Genomic DNA, 15388 nt, shown 5'->3' with positions numbered 1-15388 from the left:
TCTTGTCACCAAATAATACTTGACGTCTGTGCTCTTGTACTCCCTGACTGCAGGAAGGGTGTTGCCCTGAACAGTTGACACACCCTCGGCAATGAGGCTTAGTTTTGCTGGAACTTTTCAGGTACTAAAAAAAATCCCTTTCTATACTCCCCATTCATTCACAGGCATGAGACTGGAGCTTTGTTATTTTTTCTAAATCTAAATTGACTGAGTCAGGCTTGTAGTAGTCACCACTAAGAACAGACCACAGTAGCATGGAGAATATTACTTGAATCTTCTTTCCATCGGAAACTGGCTATGAAAAGAGTAGGCCCATTAATCATAATTTGAAAAAGCAACTTACAAAGGCTTGCTTTGTAACTTGTAAAGCCTCCTTTGATGAAGGCTTTACAAGCTGTCATTGCAGTAAGCAGAACTGAAACACTTTTTTTTTAGTTGAGCAAATACACCTGGTCATTTTGGACGTTTCCATTTTGATAGCTTAATGGGTGGGAGAAGATTCCTGGGCTCAAAAAATAACTTTTCAGCATTTCATGTTTCTAAGACTGAGACTGAATTTAAGGAATGTTAATCTGTCTCCTTTTATACCACAAACCTACAGAATTTACACAGAGTTTTGTCAAAAGTGACATGAACTGGTTGTCACTGTCTGGCAGATAGCTCCTCACTATGACACAAAATTGCCTTTATTTGAAGGCCACACATGACATAAGTAAACAATGGCAGTGTTTTGTATATTTTTTCTGTTACTTTAATGTATTTCAATTTCAATTATGTGGGTACAAAACATGAGTTGTAATTTTAAACTCTGTTACTTGATGATGACTACTCTTTTTCTTTCTGTATTAAAAAGAAACTCTTTTAACTGTGGTCACCATTCAGTGCAATGTATTGTACATTTCAAAATTGCTAAAAGAATAGCTTTCTAACATCCTCACCACAAAAAAATTGATAAGTTGATGAGGTGATGGATATGTTAATTAGCTTGATTGACTCTTTCTACAGTGTATTCATAGATCAAACAATCACATTGTACCCCATAAATATACACAATTTTTGTCAATTAAAAATAAATAAGAAACTATTCTAGCTTAAGAGGCTTATGTATTCTAAAAATGAACAATCAAAATGCAGAGACTGCTATTGGTCCCTTAATATGTGTTCTCTTCTTCCATAGTGATAGAATCCCTCATTTTTTTTTTTTTTTGGGGACGGAGTCTCGCTCTGTCGCCCAGGCTGGAGTGCAGCGGCACTATTCTCGGCTCACTGCAAGCTCCACCTCCTAGGTTCATGCCATTCTCCTGCCTCAGCCTCCTGAGTAGCTGGGACTACAGGTGCCCGCCACCAGGCCCGGCTAATTTTTTGTATTTTTAGTAGAGATGGGGTTTCACCGTGTTAGCCAGGGTGGTCTCGATCTCCTGACCCCGTGATCTGCCCACCTCAGCCTCCCAAAGTGCTGGGATTACAGGCGTGAGCCACTGCGCCTGGCCGAACCCCTGAGTTTTAAGCTAGACACGTAGCTGTTCAGAAAAAAAAAAAAAAAAGCAGCTGTTTTCCAATTTCCCTTGCAAAGTACTAACGGAAGTATACGGCAACTTCTCTGTCCTGTTGCCTCCAATATGGACATGCAAGCAGGAGCTCTGGCTGCCATCTTGGACCATGAAGACAAGGGCAACACTGCAGATGAGTGGACAGAAATGTAATAAGCTTGTCTACCTCTGCAGCTTTGTATGAAAGATAAACTGTCTTGTTTAAATGACTGTTTTTTTGTGTCTGTGTTTCTCAAAATGAAAAATAATCTTAATGTATACAATCACGAATAATGGAAAACATAGATTTTACCTGACATGAAGAAACCAACATACTGTAGCAGACACCTGTTGGCTTATCTGCCAACACTCTTTTTCAGAATTAACTGACTCTGTACTAGTGTCTAGGTGGTTATAGTGGGAGTTTCCAAACTCAAGAACATGACCCCATTTTTGGTTAAAAGATAATCTTGACCCTGGCTGGGCCAGTCAAAATCTTTCCCCAGGAACTTGAAAATAAGATGGAGAAAAGGAGAGCTTAGTTTTTTTCAGCCGTAAGACTGTAATATTAAATATCTGAGCTATTGGTAGCTGTATTTTCCACTGTATGTTGGGAGAAGTAGCAGAAACCAGGTTGCGATTAAAAAAACAAAAAACAATGAAACAGAGTCAAAGAGAGAAGCAAAGATTTAGAGATAGAAGAGAGAAACAATTCCTAAGTTCCTCCATGGTCCTCCAGTGCCTGGTTGTGTGGGAACTGTTGCTCACTTAACAGTCACGCTTCATTTCTTTTTTGAGGCAGAGTCTCGCTCTGTCACCCAGGCTGGAGTGCAATGGCACGATCTCGGCTCACTGCAACCTCTGCCTCCCAGGTTCAAGCCACTCTCCTTCCTCAGCCTCCCAGATAGCTGAGATTACAAGTGTGCACCACCATACCCAGCTAATTTTTGTATCTTTAGTAGAGACGGGGTTTCACCATGTTGGCCAGGCTGGTCTCGAACTCCTGGCCTCAAGTGATCTGCCTGTCTCAGCCCCGCAAAGTGCTAGGATTCCAGGTGTGAGCCACCGTGCCCGGCCCACTCTTCATTTCTTGATATTGATGTTTTTCTGGATCCATCCATCCCTAGAGAGAGTTGCAGACTGGTCCAAGACACTATGTGCATGGCAATGCCCTGGCAACTGTGTTGATCCAGTGATGGGCATGTGACCTAAATTGGCCCAATCATCTGATTGAAGATTTATATTCCATTCCTAGGGGAGAAATTAGTCTTCTGCTGGACATGAACAAGGAAGTGCTTAGTTCCGATTGCCATTGTCAGCTCTCTTGCCATTATGAGCGTGACCATGCTGGTTTGAGGGCAACACTGAAGATGGCATCAAGAATTCTAAAAAGCCTGGACCTCTGATGGCAGTTTTGAGTCCACCTTGGCACTCGATCCAATATATTAGATAGTAAATGACCTATTATAGAAGCCAGGGGTCACCAAACTTTATCTGTAAGGGCCAGAGAGTAAATATTTTAAGATTGCTGTCAGTAAGTTCTTTGTCACAACTAGTCAAGTCCTCCGTTTTGCTCCAAAGCAGTACTAGACAATACATATATGAATGGATGTGAATGTGTCCCAGTAAAACAAGTAGCTAATCTACAGGCTATCATTTGCCAACCTCTTTTATAAGCCAGTTTAAGTCTGAGTTTTCATGACTTGTTGCCAAAACTAGCAGATACGATACACTGATTCTTGCTCATTTTCGGGGTCCAGCTGCATCTAGCTCTTAGAGTGTATGAGGAACTCCAGTGTTCACAGCTGATGGGCAAGATATTTAACAAAGAGTAGAGCATAAACACCAACCAACCATAAACATGTAGGATAACCATGCTGGGGTGAATCAGCTAAATATCACTCTGCTGTTATCCCTCCAATAAGTCCTCTTTGTTACTTAAACTAGTCAGAGTTTGTTTCTGTTATTTTTAAACAAAAGCATCTAACCTTTTCTTTTTAGATTTTCTTTTTGGGTACTACTTTAATCATTTCACTTATTTTTTTGGTTAAAATGCTGATCAGTTTTATATCTTTCTTCTTTTGGATTCTCCATTTCTTTAGTTCAGTATTTCAGGGCCAGGATGGCATTACTGATTCTTTTTAAAAACGGGTATCTGGGCCAGGTGTGGTAGCTCACACCTATGATCCCAGAACTCTGGGAGGCTGAGGTGGGAAGATGACTTAAGGCCAGGAGTTTGAGACCAGCCTGAACAACACAGTGAAACCCCATCTCTACACAAAAAAATTTTTTTTAATTAGCTAGGCATGATGGTACACACCTGTAGTCCCAGCTTTTCAGGAGGCTGACACAGGAGGATCACTTGAGCACAGGAGTTGGAGGCTACAGTGAGCCATGATTGTGTCACTGCACTCCAGCCTGGGCAAGAGAGTGAGACACTGTCTCAACAACAACAACAACAACAATAAAACGGGTATGTGAAAACTTTCCCTGATAATGAATTTCTGCAGGCCTTATGATCAAAAACACAAGCTACCACTCGACAGGATGAGGTGTGACCATAACATACCAGAAATATTTTAGCATACATGCCACAGTTCAGACATCCAATGTGTTTTGTGAAACGAAGTCACAACTGGGACTCATATCCCAGTAATGCTGCCATTTCTCAAAATATCTTTAGAATTCCTCCAATCTCCTCACTTTATTTTAACATCTGATATTGATAAAGATATATCACATCGTCATCAGGCTTGGCTCTGGATAGATTCCTACCATTTAAAAAAAAAAGATATCTCTCTCTCTTTTTTTTTTTTTGAGACAGTTTCACTCTTGTTGCCCAGGCTGGAGTGCAATGGTGCGATCTCAGCTCACTGCAACCTTCGCCTCCTGAGTTCAAGCGAGTCTCCTGCCTCAGCCTCCTGAGTAGCTGGGATTACAGGCATGTGCCACCACGCCCAGCTAATTTTGTATTTTTTTTTTATTATACTTTAGGTTTTAGGGTACATGTGCACAATGTGCATGTTTGTTACATATGTATCCATGTGCCATGTTGATTTCCTGCACCCATTAACTCGTCATTTAGCATTAGGTATATCTCCTAATGCTGTCCCTCCCCGCTCCCCCCACCCCACAACAGTCCCCGGAGTGTGATGTTCCCCTTCCTGTATCCATGAGTTCTCATTGTTCAATTCCCACCTATCAGTGAGAACATGCGGTGTTTGGTTTTTTGTCCTTGCGATAGTTTACTGAGAATGATGTTTTCCAGTTTCATCCATGTCCCTACAAAGGACACAAACTCATCATTTTTTATGGCTGCATAGTATTCCATGGTGTATATGTGCCACATTTTCTTAATCTAGTCTATCATCGTTGGACATTTGGGTTGGTTCCAAGTCTTTGCTATTGTGACTAGTGCCACAATAAACATACGTGTGCATGTGTCTTTATAGCAGCATGATTTATAGTCCTTTGGGTATATACCCAGTAATGGGATGGCTGGGTCAAATGGTATTTCTAGTTCTAGATCCCTGAGGAATCGCCATACTGACTTCCACAATGGTTGAACTAGTTTACAGTCCCACCAACAGTGTAAAAGTGTTCCTATTTCTCCACATCCTCTCCAGCACCTGTTGTTTCCTGCTTTTTTAATGATGGCCATTCTAACTGGTGTGAGATGGTATCTCACTGTGGTTTTGATTTGCATTTCTCTGATGGCCAGTGATGATGAGCATTTTTTCATGTGTTTTTTGGCTGCATAAATGTCTTCTTTTGAGAAGTGTCTGTTCATGTCCTTTGCCCACTTTTTGATGGGGTTGTTTGTTTTTTTCTTGTAAATTTGTTTGAGTTCATTGTAGATTCTGGATATTAGCCCTTTGTCAGATGAGTAGTTTGCGAAAATTTTCTCCCATTCTGTAGGTTGCCTGTTCACTCTGATGGTAGTTTCTTTTGCTGTGCAGAAGCTCTTTAGTTTAATTAGATCCCATTTGTCAATTTTGGCTTTTGTTTAATTTTGTATTTTTAGTAGAGACGAGTTTCTCCATGTTTGTCAGGCTGGTCTCTCAAACTCCCTGCCTCAGGTGATCCGCCCACCTCGGCCTCCCAAAGTGCTGGAATTATAGGCGTGAGCCACCGCACCCAGCCTAAAAAATAGATCTATCTTAATATTTATAAATAATTAAATATTTTCCCTTCCTTCCTTTCTCACATAATTCCTAGGCACCTAGCTATGCCAGTCACCCTTCAAGGTGCTGGCAAGATAAAGTCCTTATCATCAATGTGTTCATATTTTAATAGGGGAGAAAATAACAAAATAAGTTATAATGTAACCTAAATTTGTCCAGGCTTCACCAGTTTATGAGTGCAAATATGGTCCTCATAAGAAAAATAACCCAGATTTCACAGGCTTTGGCCCACTTACGTATATAGGAACTTAAATTCCTGCCAGCCTTTTCACAGAGACTCCCACACTGACCCCTGAGGCTTCTCCAGTTCAGCTCTCCCCTGTTCGTAGCTGCTGCTTTCAAGCCTCAAGGATTCCAGGTATCTGGTACTTCTTCCTCATCTCTTTTTTTTTTTTTTAACTTTTAAAACTTTTATTAAATGATGGAAGAAACAATACTACTTCTTATACTAGTTTAAAGCTTTTCAAAAAATTCTAGACAACATTTTACAGGGGAGAAATCTCTGTAGTAGGCAGCCTGACCAGCAGCCAGTGTCTCTCGAATAGCTTATCGTAGAAAATTCTTACTGTTTTCTAAATTGATCTGCTCTAAAAAGGAAGAGACTAGTTTAACCCAGTGAGCAAATGTGGAGCCAAAAGACAGGAAGAAAATAGGGACAGCAGAGTAACTGAGACATTTCCTTCTGAAGCTCAGCCAGCTGCCCCCTCTTTTGGAGTGAGGGGTTAAAAGAGTATAAATACTCTGCTACAGATGGTGGCCCCTGGTCATCACACAGCAGCAACACACCCCATGAGGGCAGAAGTTTTGTCCATTTTCTTCATGTCTTCATCAGACCTAGAAGAGTGCCCCACACTTACTAGCTGCTCAATACATACGTGAACTTTGAATGAACAAATGTCAAAATAGGGTTAGTCCTTCAATCCACATTTCACTGTGACCCAGTTATCTTCTATGCAGAAATGGGGAGAATGAATTTCCCCTTGCTCATTGCAACATTTTGTTTTCTGTGTCCCAAGGCAGAGGTATCTGGGCCCCTCTTCTTCCAAAATCCTTGATGATCACAGCCCTTTTCAAATTCTGCATCAGCTCCTTTTTGTAAGAACAGTTTTGGTCTTTGAGTAATTGCTGGGAAACAGACATAGTTGAACCCCAAGTATGGCCTAGGCTCAAACTTAATCTCCTGACTTAATTACCAGTTAGCGTGATAAGAGCTATACTAGATGCACATACAGGGACATGGGAAAGGAACAAAGAAACTGCAGAGAGCAGGAAATCAGAGGGAGGAGGACAGATGGTGTAGAAAGATGATGGATGAAACTCCGCCTGCTTCGTGTTTTTGCTTTGTACTTGCTCCCACCCCCCGATTTTTACTTCATAATCTGATTGGAACTTCCTCATTTTATAATTTCCTCTTTCCAAGTACATGATCGGTGCTAATTTTGTTTGTTGACTGGCTAACAAAGAGAATTAAGACCTTAGTGTAGTCCCATTGCTTTTCCCCTAATATTTGCTTTTCCATATTGATTGCTCTTTGGTTGAACTGGGATATGAAATACCGGATAATGAGAACACAATAAATCCTCAGTTGTTCAAATCAATCACTACTAATGGACTGCACACAATATCCCAAGCATTGTGCTAGATGGAAAGCCACACAGATTAATAAGGGTGCAGCTCTAAAGAAGCAAACAGTGTAGCAATAGTGATGAAGCATGCCAAGCAGCTAGACTGTAAGGTAGAAAGAGTCCTGTGGTGTACTAGAAGATCGCATAACTTGCTATGAGAACACAGAGAACACAGAGGAAGCAAAGCAAAGTCTAGTTTGTAGGCTCTGGGAAGGTTCCATAGAGAGCTAGGAAGAATAAACAAGATTTTAACCAGTGGAGATGTGTGAGGGAAGCATGCAGACAGTGGAAGCCACATGAAAAAATTCCATCTACAAAGGGACATATAGATGCTTCCAGTGGTTTCTCTCATCCTTTATCAGTTATGTGGCAGTCTCTTACGACATAACCAGTAGAATAGTTATGGCATGTTTTTTAGAGTTTGCATTGAAGGACAGGGTTTCATTGAACAATGCTGCTGGCAGTATTTTAAAAGAAAGATTAAAGTGTCACACTGCATGTGACTCTGTCTGTCTAATTCTGCATACAAAGCAGATGGCTGTTAAATGTTTGTTCCATCCCTGGTATTGTTTGCCTTGTAAATGCTAAAGAGGAGCTGAAATAGAGAATTCTACCACAGTAAAGGAATTTTTTTGCCTATAATTTGTTTATAACATATTCTGGGCTAACAGGCAAGCTCTCTGCTCCCTGGGGCTATGCTCTAAGTGCACACACATTCCAGAATGATTAGCCTTTTCCTCGCTGATGCTAAGAGCCCCAAAATCAATACATACAATCATTTATCACTGACAGATTAGCAATTTCTATTGATTTCTTCTGAAATGGGAATTTGCACCCTCCATGGAGCTTTATTCTTTTAATAAGCAACTAGGCAATCAGTTGTAACTTCAAGTTTTGAAATGCTTTGACAACAGTTTTTATGAAACACACAGAAGAAAAACAAGAAGGGGCCCTGGATAGTTTCAAAGTCTTGCAAAGATGTACAGAAGCGAATTTCGATTTCCTGCCTGTGCCAACAGTGTACCTCTGTCCCCTGAAGCAGATGCTCTGTCCTTTGCCATGAATCTAAGGACTACTGTTAATTTGCAAGCTTCCAAAGTCTGGTGGGCGTCTTGTCTTTCTTCCCTTTCTAAAAACCATTGTCAACCTGGGATACAATCTTAGGCTGTACATCTTCAGAGACCAGCAGGCAGTAGTGTTTGGAGGATCCACTTTTAAGCAGGCTTAAACTAGTCCTTTTCAAACTCTCCTGGGGAGTCCCTTAAAATGCGGATTCTGATTCTGGGGTGGGCTCTCAGATTTTACATTTTCAACAGGCTCCCAGGTGCTACGTGTGGCAGGACTTTAAACTCTTTTCCCTGACAGAATTCCTCTTCAAGGTAGAAAGGACAGGTGTGAGACAAGGGCAGAGTTCTGGGCACTCAAAGGCCACTTGATGACACAGAGCCCTGAACAAATGTCCCACAAACACCAGCAATAGAACAAAAAGGAGAGTCTGAGCTCTTCACTGATAAAGCTTGTTAGCTTGTTCTTTTTTATGTGTATCTCTGAGGCAGTACGCAAATGGGATAATAGAAGAAGGGAAAGAAAATCAATCATTCATTCCTCTGTTCTGTACATTTGAATCCCCTATTCCATACCAGGCATTTTAGGTGCAGGAAATATAAAATATAGTAAAACTGATATAGAAAATTCTATTTTGGAAATGCAGATACTGAAAGCATTCCCCTCAACCTCTTTCTTTTGGTCAGGAAACTTACTCCAAGACACCCTACACACAAGGAATCCAGCCGTTCAGCATTCCCAGCAGAACAACATTATCTATCATTGTTCTTTGTGTTCAGAGATATTCTGGCAAAGATGTTACTATTCCTGTGTGTGAGTTTGGCAGAAAGCCCTAAGATGTGACCTAATTTCCAAATAGCTTGTCCTTCTGGTTAGCTGTTATTAGTAAAACCTGCTGTAGTTTATGACTTCTATGCTGAAGTTTATAGACTTCGGAAAAATCATCAGGAAGGCAATGGAGATTTCTCATCTGAATTAGCTTGTGTTAACTAGATAATCTTTTTAGAATAGTAGCTTCTGCCCATAATTTAAAGAAACGATGTAGAAACCAATGCATTATCTTTTCTTTCTGGGAGAAGGGCTCTTAAAAGCCTGGAAGTAGAAGATCATTAGGTAATGTGTTGTTAGCTCAAGAAGAGCACATTGTGGTATATTTATAGTCATACTGTCCAGGGGGGAGAATGTTTATGTATGGACCTGTCTTATCATCCCTTCTACCCTGAGTGGATCTTGAAAGTTAAATTATAACATTGCATTATGCGTAAAGGAGAAGGATGCTTTACAGAAAAGACATTTACCAAGCTCTTGAGGGACCATTGTGCGCTGATTAATGACAGATGGTGTTCAGCTTTCACAATGTAGGAGTGCTAAAGGATGTGGGGTCACAGAAAAGCCGTGGAAAATCATAGAGTAAAATATGGTGCAAGTTGTTGTCAGTCTAGCATAAGAAGAGGAGGTACCAAGAAAATTATACCAAACACCAAGAGAGGAAAGGAAACTGAAATGAAAAATGATAGTACTTCAATTTCTGAAAAACAGACCTGCCCCTAATTTAGCTATGAGATGTTGGGTAAGTTACCAATGTCTCCAGGCCTTGCTCTACTAGTACAACAGAGGAGAGAGAGATTCTAGATGACTTTCAACTCTCCTCCCTGCTCTGTAACTCCGGTTCGCTATGTGCTAAATGCACCTTGAAATAAACACTTCCTTTCTGTGTGCGTGTTGGGCGGTGGAATCCTCATTTTACAGAAGAGGAAACTAAGGTTCACAGAGCTTAGGAACCCAGGCCAAGCTTACACAGGTATTAGGAGCCCAGACAACCTGACACCATAGATAATGCTTTTAAGCTTTATTACATATTGCCTTTATATGTCTAAGACTTTCATAGGTAAAGAAGGAAGGAATATTTTGTAACTTTCTCAGAAAATCAATTGTCAGGGGATCTCTTAAAAAATTTGTTACATACCTTCTTTTAGAATTCTTGACATTGGGCTGGGCGCAGTGGCTCACACCTGTAAACCTAGCACTTTGGGAGGCTGAAGTGGGTGGATCACTTGAGGTCGGGAGTTCGAGACCAGCCTGGCCAACATGGTGAAACCCTGTCTCTACAAAAAATGCAAAAATTAGTCGGGCGTGGTGGCGGGCACCTGTAATCCCAGCTACTCGGGAGGCTGAGGCAGGAGAATTGCTTGAACCAGGGAGGCAGAGGTAGTAGTGAGTCGAGATCACACCACTGCACTCCCAGCCTGGGTGACAGAGTGAGACTCGGTCTTAAAAAAAAAAAAAGAATTCTTGACATTGGAGAGTGGAGTTTGATTTGAATAAAGGAAGATGTTGTAACTGACATCATAATTTAAGGTCCAAGAATTTAAAACATGAGATGAGAAGCACATACCTTTCTCCTACCTTACTCAGCTCAATTAGTTGCAGGTGCTGATACATTTACTTTTCAGGTTTTTGCCTGCCCAGTTGAGCCCGCTATGTTCAGGCCAGGCTGCCGAAAATTAGCTGCACAAGTGTTGACTTGTGACAACTAGAATTCATGTTCCTGTCTCCTAAACTTGAGATCTGGGAGTCTAGGGAAACGCTGGGCTGCAAATGGCAGCTTCTCCACATCCTCATCCAACAGTTTCCCATGCCCACATGATGAGGTTCTGGCAGAGTTTCCTGGTTTGACAGACATTCTTCCTGAAACTGAGTTCTTTATTAAACACCATCCTGCCTGGCTGGGGCTATGATACCTCTCAGCCCTCAGAGGCAGTGTGTTAAAGGGCAGTGGAGGAGTGCCAACTTCATAATTTTTGCATATCTGTATCCCACTTGTATATACTGTTATTACTTATATTTGTCTTTAAACTGACTCACTTTTGAAATTAAATACCTTAATTTTTTTAAAGAAAATGTCAAGTTTTATAGTTAATAAGTTTTGTATCTAGGTCTGTGATTCATGATAATTTTCTAAATGGTGAGAGGTAAGGATTCAATTTTGTTTTTGCATACTGATATCCAATTATTCCTGCACTATTTATTGAAAAGACTATCTTTTCTTCACTGAATTGTCTTTGCACCTTCTTCCCTCTCCTTGAGAGTTAAACTAGAATTTTTGTTCTTCTTAATTGTTAGCTAGGGAGTCAAAATATGAGCTGCCACCCACCTGTCTTCAACCAGGACTCCTTCCAGGGGTACCTCCTGCTGCCCACCCATTAGTTTGGAATCTAAGTTTGCTAATACCTTTGAACATTGTAATTTAATCTCTTATTGGCTTCTCTTTGGCCACTTCTGCTTACTAATAAAAATCCTCTCTTTTCTTGAGAGTTTATAAGTACTCTGGCACTATCTCTGCCAATTCCTCACATTCTCTCCTTTTCTACCAACCTGCCTGTGATGCTCCAAAAGTTACAACTTACAAAATAAGTTTGAAATTTTATAAGGGGTGGAATAGGGTAGCAAAAGGTTTGAATTTTTGTGGAGGAGAAAGCAACATCATTAACTATTGGCATGTCACAAATGAGATTCACTATTTAAGGGCTCCTGTGGCCCATATGTTATTTCCCCCATAAGATTCCTGTTTTGGAGTAGCCATGTATATGCTATCACACATATATGTACATATACAGACATAAACACACAAACATACACAGATACCTGGAAATATTTTGTGCTTAACTATGACTTTCCTTCTAGTTAATTTACAGACATATTTTATAGACATGCTATAGGGGGGAAAAATTTAAGTTATAGGATCTTAGAGACACTAAGGGATCATCTGGGTTGGATAGGTTGTCAACTCTGATAAATTGGTGGGGATGGAGCATTGTAATGAAAAAGATTGCTAGGCTGAGTTTAGCTCAGCAGGGAAGACAGCTGTCATTGATTAGTCATAGCCTCCCATTGCTGGGGGTGGTGGCATGTATATGGTGTATGACTAACTCTAAGACTAGACCACTCTTTTCCAATGCCATAATCTCTTCTACAGTATTCTTGACAGCTGAATTCTACTCATTGCAGGAATTCTTTCAGTAATTGTGAGCTTACTATTTTTCAGGAATGCTCATTGCTACGCTGAACAGCTCTTCTACGTGTTCGAGTCTAAAATCTATCTCATAGCAACGTCTAATCATGTCTCCTAATTCTACCATTTAGAGCCATACAAACCCATTTTATACCTATTCTACATCATAGCTCTTCAAATATCAGAAGACAGCCATTTTGTAACCTCTTCTAGATAAAAACCACCATTTCTTTCAGTTATTTCTCAGATATTGTGGTTGCTGGGTCTTATATCATCCTAGATGTTATTTAATTTTTCCTTGCTCCCTTTCAGGTGTGCTACCCAGAGAATTTCAGATAGGATCTGACCAAGTAAAATTAATTGGGACTCTTTACTATTAGCTTCCATGTACTAATATTAATAAGCTTCAGTTTGCACCTGAAACATGTCACTTTGTTATTTCATATTGAGCTTTTGATAAATTAAAAAATTCTTTCTATATGAACTATTCGATTCAGCTCTTCTCTTTCCTGAGTTTATGTTTGTATTTGTACCTTTTGAATTGTATCTTAATAATGATTGCCCTTTCTTGAGTACCTATGTATTTTCTTTAATATCTATGAAGTAAATATTCTATTCTCATTTTGCAGTTGTGACAACTGAGATTCAGAGATGTCCAATCTACTCACACAAATAGTAAGTTGCAGAGCCTGGAATCAAACCCATTTCCTTCTGGCTCTAAAGTCTATTCTCTTTTGGCTACTGATATGGTTTAGGATCTGTGTCTCCACCCAAATCTCATGTTGAATTGTAATCCCTAATGTTGGACGTGGAGCCTGGTGGGAGGTGGTTGGATCATGGAGGTGGATTTCTCATGAATGATTTAGCACCATCCCCTTTGTGCTATTCTCCTGACAGAGTTCTCATGAGGTCTGGGTGTTTAAAAGTATGTAGCACCTCCCTCTCGCCTTCCTCTTGCTTTAGTTATGTAAGATGTTGGCTCCCCCTTTGCCTTCCACTATGATTGTAAACTTTCTGAGGCCTCCTCAGGAGCAGATGCCACTATGTACAGCTTGTGGAACCATGAGCCAATTAAACCTTGTTTCTTATAAATTACCCAGTCTCAAGTATTTCTTTACAGCAATGCAAGAATGGACTAATAGAGCAACCAGATACTCAATTTAGCAATTCTGAATACTGAGTCCATTATAGAAAAAAAAAAATGGTTGGGGGACATAGGTCATCCTTTTGTCAAGATGTTCATTGTTTTCGGGATTGTGATGAAGTCAAGCGTTTTTTTAAAAATAAATAAAAAGGAAATACAGTTTGGCTTGACTAGTTCTGGTGAACTCTTACTGGTTCTTAGGAGTCACCTTTTTAAAGTGCTCACTAGCTGCTTGCTTAACTATCCAACCTAGAACTTTGCTGGGGATTGATGGCAAATGTGTCTGTCTATAATTGCTAGAATCCAAGTTTATGGGACATTTGTTTATGTCCTTTGTCTGATCCTCATTCTATTTCCCATAAGATCCCATGGGCTGCTCGCAGTGGTTCTACCGTCATATCTGCATGTTTGTTCAGTTCTCCAGTATGGAAGTGGAGTGGGGGAGGGGTTTGCCTTCATTTAAGGTAGCTAAATGCTTTCACAATGTATTCCTGTTTATTCTTTAGTTTCCTCCCAATGTTATTTCTTCCATTTCCAATTTGTAGGTAAAAAGCAGAGCCTCTCTCTTAATGGAGGGATTAATGGAATAGAGGCACTCAATAAAGCTCCAGTAATTTCTGTTAAGTGGATTCTAAAGTAAACACTTTTATGGCCCCAACAACAACAAAAGACAGTGAATCCACTTACTCAAAAGCCCACCTAGTATTATAAGTCAGTGAAATGCATTTGGGAACTATCTACTCTTTCAGATGATCTGTGCTGGGAAAATCTCCCCATTAATAAAAATAATAGCCAAACGTGAGTACTAATAAATAGGGTTAATACTTAGTGTCTCAACTAGACCTAAGAGTATATGCATTTTAAAAGTTTTTTTAAAATTTCTAGCCCATGACAGACTGACGTATCTAAAAATCATAGATCAAGTAAAGAATGTGTGCAAATTAAAATCCATGCACAGAAATCTATGTGAGAAGAAGGAGCGTTGTCATCGCAGACGTTTAACTGGGTAAGAGTTATGCAGTAAACACTTAAAACCCAGTTAAAAGCCTACTTTCGGTTGTTTTCATGCTCCCCAGTGCTAGAAAGAGAGCCTGTCTGCGAAACACCAGTAATTGCACGTTGTCTGTGTGAAAGGACATTGAAAGACTCGATAAATTACAAGGAGGGAGGGAGCTAGCTCTCACTGCAAACTTGACCTAGCCTAGATTAGCAACCCGGGATTTGACTTTCCATGTGACCCTTCCTCTTTGTAGTCTTCAAAAGCAAGCCTGGACAAAGCCCAGCTCCTTCCTTCCTTCTAACTCCCTATCAGGAAGCTCCTTCGCCCCTTCAAATCCCTTCAGGGGCTTTGAAATCCCGGGCTCCGGGCCCAAGCTGGGCATGAATATTCATCGAGGGCGTGGCCCTGCCAGCGCGCAGGGCTCCAAGCAGCTGCGACTAGCGGAAAGCGCGCGCCAGCTGCACGCAGGAAAACAGTTCTCATTTTGTGTGCTCGGCTGACTACACGTCAAGCCTCGGGCCAGCTCGAGACGGCCACATTGTGCGTCTGTGGGAGGGGCTCTACCGAGACGAATGGACTTTTCTGAGGCACGGCCCAGGAGCTGTAATTCGAGGGGCCTCAGATCTCCCTGCCACCCACCTGCCAGGGCAAGTGAAATTCCACTGAGAAAAAATCAGGCGTATCTATCCTCTTCCAGGAGTTTGTCTCCCTTTTAAGAAACAAATATCCCTTGTGTGAATGATTGGAGGCTTTTTATCCTCTGGTGGCGTTTCCTTCTTTGCAATTATCTATAATGGAGACTGTTTCTTCTCCCTTCTTAGTGATTACA

The 15388-nt window shown here is 40.7% G+C and overlaps 1 long non-coding RNA gene across 15 annotated transcripts in view; it reads left to right on the top strand.

Annotated features, from left to right (window-relative positions):
• Positions 1-15388, top strand: part of LOC129462706 (uncharacterized) — a 152939-nt gene that overhangs the window by 70818 nt on the left and 66733 nt on the right. For 13 of the 15 annotated variants that reach the window (XR_010115689.1, XR_010115696.1, XR_010115692.1 and 10 more), the window contains 3 exons: positions 54-121; positions 13045-13090; positions 14445-14565. This is a non-coding gene — a long non-coding RNA (uncharacterized lncRNA). The remainder of the gene's footprint in view (positions 1-53; positions 122-13044; positions 13091-14444; positions 14566-15388) is intronic. The other 2 variants (XR_010115695.1, XR_010115690.1) reach the window with 1 other exon arrangement.

This window comes from Symphalangus syndactylus, chromosome 14 (genome assembly GCF_028878055.3).
Source record: "Symphalangus syndactylus isolate Jambi chromosome 14, NHGRI_mSymSyn1-v2.1_pri, whole genome shotgun sequence".
NCBI lineage: Eukaryota > Metazoa > Chordata > Mammalia > Primates > Hylobatidae > Symphalangus > Symphalangus syndactylus.
The sequence above is the reverse complement of the archived record's forward strand: the minus strand, read 5'-3'. Positions and strand labels throughout refer to the sequence as shown.